We start from the raw sequence: 11,909 nt of genomic DNA, 5'->3' as shown, positions 1-11,909 counted from the left end.
GAGTATGACCATTTCTTGAGTGAGAGAGAGAATTTACATAAAAATCATTAGAATTTAAACATAAATGAAAATTAACTTCAATAGCATTATGTAACTCTTCACTACTATTCAAACTTCAATAGCATTAAAAAAAAAACCATACCAATTAAACTTCTCAAGCTTGAGAGGGGTTGAGAAGAGAGAAACATTGAGAAATTATAGAAAGATCAATATTCACTAATTACCTTACAACTTGCTTGATTCTTTGTTCACGGTAGAGGCCCCCAACCAATCAATTGGTTAAGTATGTTGATGGAGCCACTAATGGGGATTGAAGAAAGAGGAAAGCTCCAAAAACTAGTGAATTATTAAATGAATTCACAGTTTCTGGCTTAGGTGGAGTAGAGTAACGATGCATAAACACTATATATTTTTCAACAAGGGGGAGGCTTCTATTTATAGGAAAAATTGAGCTCCTAACCAAACCAACTGATTCTAGAATTTTCTAAATCAGTTTGGTCAATATTTGACCATTTTTAGGTCAGTTAAGCTAACTTTTTGGAACTAGACTTAAATGAGGAGAGAGGAGAGATGAAATATCTCAATTTTTATGAGTTTAAAACTCATTCAAGCATGTGAAATATGCACCTCCTTTAAAGAACTTCCCTTTCTTACATATGTCATATTTTTAATATTGCTCATAGTTTTTTACTAATAAACCTTGTACATTTTCAACTCTTCATCTTATGTGAAATATGCACCTCCTTTAAAGAACCCCCCTTCCTTACATATGTCATACTTTTAATATTGCTCATAATTTTTTACTAATAAACCTTGTACATTTTCAACTCTTCATCTTATGTGAAATATGCACCTCCTTTAAAGAACTCCTCTTCCTTACATATGTCATACTTTTAATATTGCTCATAATTTTTTTCTAATAAACCTTGTACATTTTCAACTCTTCATCTTATGTGAAATATGCACCTCCTTTAAAGAACTCCTCTTCCTTACATATGTCATACTTTTAATATTGCTCATAATTTTTTACTAATAAACCTTGTACATTTTCAACTCTTCATCTTATGTGAGTATTTACTCATTTTTGGGTATCTTCTTTTTCAAATTGGATTTATCTCCTCCCTACACATGGATTGATGCTATTGGTCCATAGGAACCTTAATTGGACCATAATCCAAAAATTTCTGAAAATCTAGACCCTTAGACTAAGGTCCTTTATACACATTTCCAATTAATTCCAATTGCACATTGGAAAGTTCTTTTTGAATTTCTGTTTCAGGGAAACTTATTTTAATAAGATGAGATAATTTTCTATCCAAAAATATTAAAAATCTGAATATTCTCTCTCTAGAATATTTTCTCTCTCTAGGTTAAAACAGATAGAAACAAGGTCTTTATATTTCTGAAGAGGGATTGATTACAGGGAAAGATACTAGACATCAAAAAGGGGGTGGGGGAGGAATCTTACATTGATGAGGCTCTCCCAAGCAGGCAAGATGATGGTGGCGAACCAGGTACTTCTTGCTACCATGTGGTACATCACTTTATGTTGAACCTTTTCTTGGGCATGTATTGGCCAGGTACAGTGATTGATCCATAATTTCTTATGGGCCGAAAGTGATGGGAGGCCAGCTAGGGCCAAGGTGTCATGGAGAGTGATTATTCAGCCATGTTGCAGAGGGGGGCTAGGCCTCGTCGACCCAACTATTCAGAGTCGCACCCTACTGGGCAAGCTGATTCTTAGAGGCCTCCTTCGTGGTGGTGAGCCCTCGAAGGATTTCCTATTGGCCCAAATTTCAGCCCGTACTTTGATTCTTAGGGCCCTTGACCGTAGAGTACTAGATGGATCTTCACATAGATGTGAGCTTGTGGTTATAGCCTAGCTTTTGAGGACACATTTGCAGCCAGTTTGCTTTGTTCTTGTGTGATCCAATCTCCAAGGGACCTGGCAGGTCCTATGCTCAACATGCCCCATAAAACATGAGGTCGGGGTCCCCCAACATGTGGCCACTAGGTAAATTGATTAGGGGGTTCCAGACCAATGTGACTACCGAAGCTGCTCCTTTGAGGCTACTTGAGCTATCTGCCAAAGGGACGCCATAAGGTGATCCCAAGCTCAAAGTAATCTGGCTGCAAATTTGTCCCCAAAAGCTAGACTAAAGCCATGGGGGCCCGCATCTGTGTGAAGATCCATCTGGTACTTTGTGGCCAAGGGCCCCCTAGACTCAGGATTTGGGCTTAAATTCGGGCCAAGAGGAAGTCCTTCCAAGGCTCACCATTGGGAAGGAGTCTAACAATCAGCTTGCCCAGTAGAGCATAGCTCTAAATAGCAAGGTCGATGATGCCTAGCCTGCCTCTATGTCATGATTGAATGATCACTCTCCATGCCACCTTGGCCCCCTAGACTCGGGATTTGGGCTTAAATTTGGGCCAAGAGGAAGTCCTTCCAAGGCTCACCATTGGGAAGGAGTCTAACAATCAGCTTGCCCAGTAGGGCATAGCTCTAAATAGCAAGGTCGATGATGCCTAGCCTGCCTCTATGTCATGATTGAATGATCACTCTCCATGCCACCTTGGCCCTATCAGGCCTCCCATCACTGTCGGACCATCAGAAGTTTCGGATCAATCGTTGTACCTGGCCAATACATGCCAGCACAAAGTGATGTACCACATGGTGGAAAGAAGAACTTAGTTCGCCACGAGCACTCTACCTACTAGGGAGAGCCTCGTAGGACTCCGGTATAAAAGCTTCTTCCGAATACTCAGAAGAAAAGGGGCGACCTGCTGCTTAGGAGAGATATCAATGCCCACCTAGCATCCAAGATAGCAAATTGGAGCCAAGTCAGGTCGTCGAGTACAAAGCCTACCCAAAAAACACACGACTTGTGCTAGTTGATTTGTGCTCTTGATGCGCGATAAAAGATCTTGATCACCTCTGGCGAATCTCTAGAGATGCCCCACATCTCCTGAAAGGTAAGCTACTGTGTCATCTGCAAACTTTGAGGCAAGTACCTTCTCTTAAGTGTGGAGGGGGAGATGCGATCCCTGAAGCCCGGTCTCCTAGGCTGAGAGAAAACTACTCATGGCCTCAACAATAAATAGGAAGAGGTAAGGTTCAAGAGGACATCCCTGCCATTACCATGTAGGAAAGGGGGAATCCGTTGCCATGGGCTCCCTAAATGAGAACCTGGCTATGCAAGGCTGAGTAAAGTCCTGAAACCCCACAAATCCACTCCACGGGGAATCCCATCCGGCTCATCATGCCCTCCTGAAAGCTCCAATCCACCCTATCATAAGCTTTCTCAAAGTCTAGGAGTAGCACTTTGAGGTCCTACTGTCGCATCTTGGCCGAAACCGTCGTCTCCCATAAAATGAAGATGTTGTCTAGAATGCTCCAATCCTGAACAAATCTTGCCTGAGTGTCATGAATCAAGTCAGGGAGGAAACGCTAAAGTCTCATGTTGATGTCCTTGGACAAGATCTTATAGGAGGTTCCTAGAAGAGTGATGGGTCTCCACTACCGGATCTCCAATCTATCACCGCCCTCCTTAGAAATCAAGCGTATCAAGCCCTTTGGGGGCCTCTCTGGCATGGCACTTGTAATCATAATCTCATTGAAGGTAGCTAAAAAGCCACCTTCCATGAAGTCTCAAGGCAAAGAAATAAGGAGACTAGAAGCCCCCATCCACTCCCGGGCATTTGCCCTTGGTAAGTGTCGTCAATGCCTCCACTAACTCCTCAACAATAAATGGTGTCAATAAGAATGACCAAAGAGAAGGGGGCACCACTACTAATCCAATTCTAGGATTAACACGAGCTACCACCATTATCTTACATCAAGGAGTCATGGTAGATACACCAAAGGGTCATACATTCAAGATATGAAGCAATAGTGTCCAAAGCTATAACTTGGACAAGCGCCCGTAATGGTGTGACAAAGTATTTATGGCAATTCCCGCTTTAAGAACATGTGGTATCAAGTTAAGATGAAGTCCTAAGTGATGTACTTCATGGATATATTATGAGAGTAGTCATTGTAATAGTATTAGGCCTCTTATGAGCCTAAAGTGCTCGACCGGCCATAGTTTAAGTGAGTGTGAACACTTATGGCCATGTATATAGGTGAATTTCTATCATAATACAACACACTCTCCCATTGTGCAATTAAGTCTTGCTCTTGCTAATCTCTCTCCCTAATGCATGCTAGTGAGCGTATGTGAGTGAAGTGAGGTGAGAGGAGGGACGAGGATCCGTAGTGCAACGCGACGGTGTGACAACGCTCGCGGCTGAAGACGCGATGGAATTACTTCTCAAGGAGTTGTAGAGCTTGGAGACCTCAAGGGTTACGAGCTCGGCCATTGGAAAGATCCTCTCACGACAGTTGCGGTTCACTAGGTAATCTCGTTTTGGATGGGTTTCAAGGAGGGTAAGGATGAGCCATAACATTTTTGGCGCCATTTTGTCGGGGAGCCATCCCTTGGCTTTTTCCATCGTTTTGTCTCTAATCTATGCTGCCCATTATCTTGATTAGTGGTTTCCCATGAAAAAGATGTGGATTTGATGGTGATTTGTGAGAGATTTGGTGTAGAATAGCTCTCTTTTTTGTTTTCGAAAAGAATGCTTTTTGCTTAATTTTTAGATTAATTTGTTGTTTTTATGGTTTTTCATGTTCTTAGGGCTTGCAGATAGTTTGTATTAGGTTTAGTTTGCATCCATTGTATCAAACAATGCAATAGAATGCAATTTTTAGTAAATGTTAGCTCTCTTTAGTTTAAACATAGATCTAAGATCATTAATTTCAGTTTAATTGTGTGTTTATTGTTGAAATTGTTTAGATTAGAGTGTTAGCAAGCATTAGGAGTAGCTTAATCTTTCAAAAAATTTCTTAAAACCATCAAAAAAACCCTTGAATTTAACTAATTTCTCTTAATGGACTGGTTTTTATCATTAAGGGTGATTAATCTTGATCAAGAGGCTAAAAATTTAGAAAATGTGTTAATTGGGGTCTAAATTGATCATATGAGTAGTTTAAACTGGGGTTTTTGAGTGTTTTGAGAGCATCTTGATACATCAAAACACCTAATCACATCAATTTTTTGATCAATTGGAGAAATTTGACTCTCTTTGCTTAATTTTGCCTTAAAGAGGAGACTATAATTAAGAGTCTAATTAATCCCCTAATTTAGATTGATTTACACAATTGTTGATGCACAAAAATTAGTTTTTCCTTACTCTATCTAATGGTGTGCTTAATTGTGTGAATTAATTAGAGATTAGTAGTTAATTAGAGTCATTGATTAGTGTAAAAGAAGAGGAAAAGATTAGTGGTTAATTAGAGTCATTAATTAGTACAAAAGAAGAGGAAAAGATTAGTGAAAAGATTAATTTTAGATTAATTCTTAATCACTTTTTTATATAACTCATTAAAGCTAATAAGCATTTAATGAGAAGATGCTCACGAGTTGTCAATTTGTCCATTTTGGGAGTCATTTAATGAAGGGTGTAAGTTGTGTCATGAAAAGGTTAACTTTTTTTATTCCACGTACCTTTTTTGGAAAAATGTCCATATCCCTTTCATTTTAAATTCAAAAAATATTCTCCCAAAAAAAAATTTATATTTCACACTAGACTCCCCAAAAAAAATCCCACGTCAATGGAAAAATGACGTGAACGGAAATCCCACGTGAACGAAAATCCCACGTGAACGAAAAAAACACATGAAAAACGACGTGAACGAAAAAATGACGTGAACGAAAATCTCACGTGGACGGAAATCCAACGTGAACGAAAAAATCACGTAAACAGAAAAACGACGTGAATGAAAAAAATCACGTGAACGGAAAAATCACATGAATGGAAAAATCACGTGAACGGAAATCCCACTTGAAAAAAAAAATCAAAATTTAATTTCCACGTGAAGTCCGCGGTTCACGCGTGACGGCGTGAAACAACAGTTCACGCGAAAAAAAAATTTCCACATGAAGTCCCGTTCACGCGACGGCATCAAACAACAGTTCACACGCGAAAAAAAATCAAAATTTAATTTTCACATGAAGTCCGGTTCATGCATGACGACGTGAAACAACATTTCACACGAAAAAAAATCAAAATACAATTTCCACGTGAAATCCGGTTCACGCGTGAGACGGCGTGAAACAACAGTTCACACAAAAAAAACACCCCTATTTGGAGGCCTGTATCTCCTAAACCGTATATCCGATGAACACGCTCCAGGGCTCGTCAAAAATCTGACATCGAGCTCTTCGACTTTGGACTTAGTCATCCGAAGTTAAAATTGATCATTTTGGCCTCCGACTAGCAGCCTCAAAACAAAAAACAGCCCAAAAACCACGGAAAATCGTTAAAAAAACAGCGTGAAAACGACGACGAGCCATATTCGGGCTACTTTTTGAGGGTCTAAATGACAAAATCATGGACAATTCAAGGAAACAAGGTTGTAGTACTCCAAAAATACTACAACTCCCTCATACATAGTTTTTCAAAATTCCTTTTGGAAAACCCTCAAAAACGTGTTGCGAAACAGAGAAAAAATTCTTAGAAAAATTTTTCGTCTTGAGACAATGATGGAGAATAGGTTTTAAGGCCTCCTCTTCCATCTAGGAAGTTCCTAACACACGCTTTTTTTGAAAAAATATCTCGAGGTTTTACGTATAGCACCTAAGCTAATTAGGGCAAACGGACACCCGTTTGATCCAACGAAGAGTACGCCAAGCCTCTTGAGGCTATAACGGGCTGTGAAAAAGTATAAAAAGGTAAATTTAAAAAAAAACTCTAGTTGCTCATTAAAAAGCATTTCGGTACTCTGACATGGCCACAATAGAAAGAATGCTAGGGATCACACAAGGACTCAACCCAATGGCTAACATCTTCGAGCCATTGAGATCTATGCCACCAATTCACCTCCCCATGCCATTGGCCATGCCTATAACAAGCGTGTCATCGGGTTTTACACTCCTTATAACTTCGATCCCACCAGGCTTTGGTCCCTTGACTAACATTTTTGCAAGTCCTATAAGTACCAACCCTTTCCTGGGTGCCCACACCTTGGACATACTGACTAGTCTAGGAAAGGGGATGGCCCAAGGACTCACTGAGTCTCTTCCAATAAGAGCACTCACATATGGTCTCAATGATTCATACACAAATACGGTCATACAAATTTCCAAAATTATGGGCAAATATGACGGAACAACCGACCCTGTTCAATTCATTCAAATGTTTGAACAAAGATGTGAAGCCTTTGGAAATCCCAACTGCCCCACTAAGGTACATGCGTTGAACTTATGCTTAGAGGAAAAAGTTAGTCGATGGTTCATCGCATTGATGCTGGCGATCAAGACCAACTTCAAAACCTTGAAATCATCCTTTATACACGGCTTTTCCAGACAAGGTGATCAATGGAGTGTAGTAACAGATCTCTATTCAATTGAGCGTCAACCAAATGAATCCATTAGAGACTTTATCCTTCGGATAAAACTCTTGGACTCACGTTGTGAGTCATGGAAAAAATTAAACGATGTTCAATTGAGGAGATGTTTCATGATGGGCTTAAAGAATAACAGCTTACACAACTTGATCATTGTATCCAATCCAGAAACATTCGATCAAAGTTGTAAAGAAGCAATACATTTAGATGACAACATGCTAGAAGATGATCATGCTACGAGGTGTTCCTTATCTAAACCAAGTGAAGCAATGGCAAAAGAAAGATCAATCTCGGAATTGACATTCCTAGAATTTTATGTAGCCTTGCTTAAAACATTACAGCAGACATCTATAAGACAGGATAAAAACCTTCAAAACCAGACATCCTTAATGCCTCTAATAGTGAGGAGCGAAATGCCTTGCTTAAAACATTACAACAGACATCTATAAGACAGGATAAAAACCTTCAAAACCAGATATCCTTAATGCCTCTAATAGTGAGGAGCGAAATGCCTTGTGTTGAATGCAATCAATACGACCATCCCAATCCTCATTGTGCATACAAGGCACCCGTTCTTCTATACTGCATATATTGTAAAACCTTTGACCATTATAGTAAAAAGTATCCCGCTTCATCCATAATGGACTCAAAACCTCCATCTCCCATGCACCAAGCAGAAACAGTCCAAAGGGTAGAAACTGCTCAAGAAGCAGTTGATCAGACACTTCAATGTTTCTATTGTCATGGACCTCACAAGGTGGTAGACTACACAGTTTGGAATACTTCCATACCCATAGTCACTGACACCTTGCGACCCAATGTGTGAACGATATGGCATTAATCACATGTTCCCAAGATTTCCCAAGACGAGTTGCTTCAATGTAACTTGTCTCACAAAATACAACTCTTAACATCTTAAGTGTACAAAACGGGCAATTGTCCACAGTGCCCTTAAATGTGCTTACATGCTTATAAGCCAAGGCACGACAAACAGTCAAAAAGAACGTAAAAGGCAATACCTCAACATGGGTAGAAGAACATGTTTTAAAACAGAACCTAAAAGAGAAAACAAAACCTTCTAAACCTAAGAAAAACAAGGGACTACAAAAAACTATCGAAACCAAGGTTGAGTTAAAAGACAGGGAAAAGAAGTCTGTAGAGGACATAAACACGAAAGAGCCAAAAGCTATACAGGATGTAGAAGCATCCACCTTAAAGACCACCACACAAACCTCAACACCCATATGTACGACACAGGATACAAAAACCCAAAAGAAAATTTGATCTCGTCGCATGGGTAAACATAATGAAAAACTGACAAACCCAAGAAAGTCAAAAAATGAAACAAGTTCTAGTACATCACTAAGTGAGGATGAGACAAGTTCTTACTCTTCGCTCAGTGCACTACATAGACCAATCAAGAAACTAGAACCCACCCAACTACCCCAAATGGATAATAATGATCACATGACATATGTGGAACGCAAAAAGCAAGCTCAAGAGAGCATTCTTAGCTTGGTTGAATGTCTTACAAGGTCACCGGTTGTGATTGAACCTCATAATGTCAAACCTAAAACAGCAACCTAGATACAAAGCCTAGAGGAGTACCGCTTTCCCTTTCAAGAGGAAGACATACTCTCTACAGAATGAGAAAGCACATGAGGAATTCGATAATTCCCTTACAAGATTAAAACAATCTCTCAAAACCTCATACGGAGGAATGCTCTTCTCTCATGATAAAGACAGCATCATATCAACACTTGCACCTTTAATGGCTCAACTTAAGTTATACAAGGACATAACGAACTTCATAAAATAGGACTGTCAGGATTCCCAAGTTTCCAAATAGCCCTCATCAAGAATTGTCAGAGGGCCAAGTGTGCCATTGTACGCATTAGGAACTCTTGAAAAATCTAAGACCCAAACAGAGGATGAAAGTGAATGGGAGTATGAAACAGACATAGGATCTGAAGCTGAAACAATAACCGAAACACCCATGGTTCCTTTGGAAGATTCTATCATGGTATGGTTGGATTTTCCTATAGGTAATGATGTTTAGCGCAAATGCACATTGATTATTCCTCGAGCAAGTCATAACATCATGACAATAGACAATTGGGTGTCATTGGGACAACCTAAACTCACCCCGACAAGCAATAGTCTTGCAAAAGGAACCAATGAACAAAACATTGAAGTTCTAGGTCACTTTAGATACACTACTCGAACAATCGATAGGGGAGATATGGAATTTACATTTCATATCACCCTAGATTCCGTTGAGTATGATGTCATCATTAGCAAACCTTGGATAAGTGAATCGTTGTATTCACTAGATGAATCCATGCAAACAGTCACCTTGAACACTCCTACATGCAATGTACAATTGCTATACGGAAGGAAGAAACCTTGCAGGAGCTGGAACTTCTAACATATCTTACTGAAAAGATTCCTAGGATTCTGGTTGGATTGGAAATTGCGAATAAAATCACCACAGCTCAAGCACAGCTTTATCCAACACATGAGAACACAATCTCATGACCCTCGAGCTATGGGATTTGTTAGGTCAACCAACACTCACGGCACATCCTGAAAGGATTACCTTTACACAAGACTTGAACATGCCATTTCTGGGTTACTTTGAACATACAATGTATATTGAAACTAACCCCCTCACTTGTAAGTTTTTTTGTGGTTATGTGTTGGAAGCAGATTTAATCTTGGGGCATAAATGGACTATTGCTACCCAAGCACTAATGTGCTTTGCTAGCGATAAAGTCATCATGATGGTCAACGCGACAAAAAGTTAACAATATCATACTGCCAAGAAGAGGATCCGACTTTAATGGATATCTATGATGCTGAACGCAAAAGGATACAAGCCTCTTCCACAAAAGCCCCTCTACACAATGACCTACAATCTGCATCAACAACCAACTCCAATAAAGCCTCTACTCCTTCAACCCCATCCTCACCTATGAAATTTGATGCCAAAACCTCACAATCAGAGCTATTCCTGAAGAAGTTCCTAGAGCCCAACCATCTAACTCTAACAGGGAACTCAAAGGAAAGGCCCCGGCTCCTATGCATCTTCATCAACAAACCTCACCAAAGGGGACAACCACATGCTCAAAGGCTTTGTCATCGACAGCAGCCACTCCACAAGAGACTCTAACCTCATCAAACAACAATGCCAATGAGTCTCAAACCTGCAACCTCAGTGCTAACCCAAGTCACGGAGGGCCCCAAACCTTTCACACCAACCCAACAAAAAACTCCACCAAGATTCCCACAATCACGATATCTTAATAGTATCAAATGTGGGTGGAGAAGCAGCTACTTGTAGCCCAAGGATACTATGCAGGTGCCAATCCAATTTGGGTGCCTCGACAGTTAAAACCTCTTCCTCAACGAAGCACTCGAAAGCCAAGGAAGAAGAAGAGTACTCCACAACACCGTCCACAAGAGCCTATATGAGTTCCTCAAAGAATCCACCAATGCAACAAGTTTGGGTAACAAGTTTGGGTACCAAAAACACTACTACAGGCACAAGGGTACTACCAAAGAAATACCAAAGCTTGGGTCCCAAGCGCATCACAAAGTCCCCTAAGCTTGCACAAAGAAGAAAGCTTGGGTCCCAAGCGCATCACAAAGTCCTCTAAGCTTGCACAAAGAAGAAAGCTTGGGTCCCAAGCGCATCACAAAGTCCCCTAAGCTTGCACAAAGAAGAAAGCCTCAACAAACATATCGGCAACCAAATTACAATGTTCATCAAAGATGGGTGCCTGTGCATGTACTTCAACAACAAGGATACTATGATGGTAATTCCATCATATTATTGCCAAATCAAAGAATGTGAAGAAAACCTCACCACCAACTTTAACCCCAACAACTTCACCTATAGTTCGACAAGAATGAATCCCAAGCAAATTCCTCCACCACTCTCGTGCATTCAGCACCAACATAAGAGCTTGTCTCTTCGAGCAAACAATCAGTAGTCTTCCCTACTACCTCGACATCATTTTAGCAACAAATTCAAGATCAAATACGGAGACTTACGAGCACATCAAGAACAAAATAACAATGCTCTTGTCACCCCTCTGGTAGTGAAAAATGTGCGCACAAGAAGCTGTTGCTTTTTGCAAGTCATGGCCTAGAAGACCCCAAAAAAAACACCTCCAGGTCAAAACCTTCAAATTTACAGAATTCCATATCATGGAATTACAATTCAAGGAGTTCCATCTCACGGCTTAAGAACCTACACTTTCACGATTGACGCCTCATCACGGATTAAGCCATATCACACAATAGCCTCCCATGATATATTTGTTAAGCTTATTGCTTAATATTCTTTTGGTTAAATTAATGTAGCAGTTGTTCCATGAGTATATATCCATACTCATACACTGGAGAACATTTGCACCAAAGCCTCACCATCAACAACTTCTAGGTACATCTCTAGATG

This window comes from Cibotium barometz, chromosome 54 (genome assembly GCF_041138505.1).
Source record: "Cibotium barometz isolate CiBa-2024 chromosome 54, ASM4113850v1, whole genome shotgun sequence".
In the NCBI taxonomy this organism is placed as follows: Eukaryota; Viridiplantae; Streptophyta; class Polypodiopsida; order Cyatheales; family Cibotiaceae; genus Cibotium; species Cibotium barometz.
The sequence above is the reverse complement of the archived record's forward strand: the minus strand, read 5'-3'. Positions refer to the sequence as shown.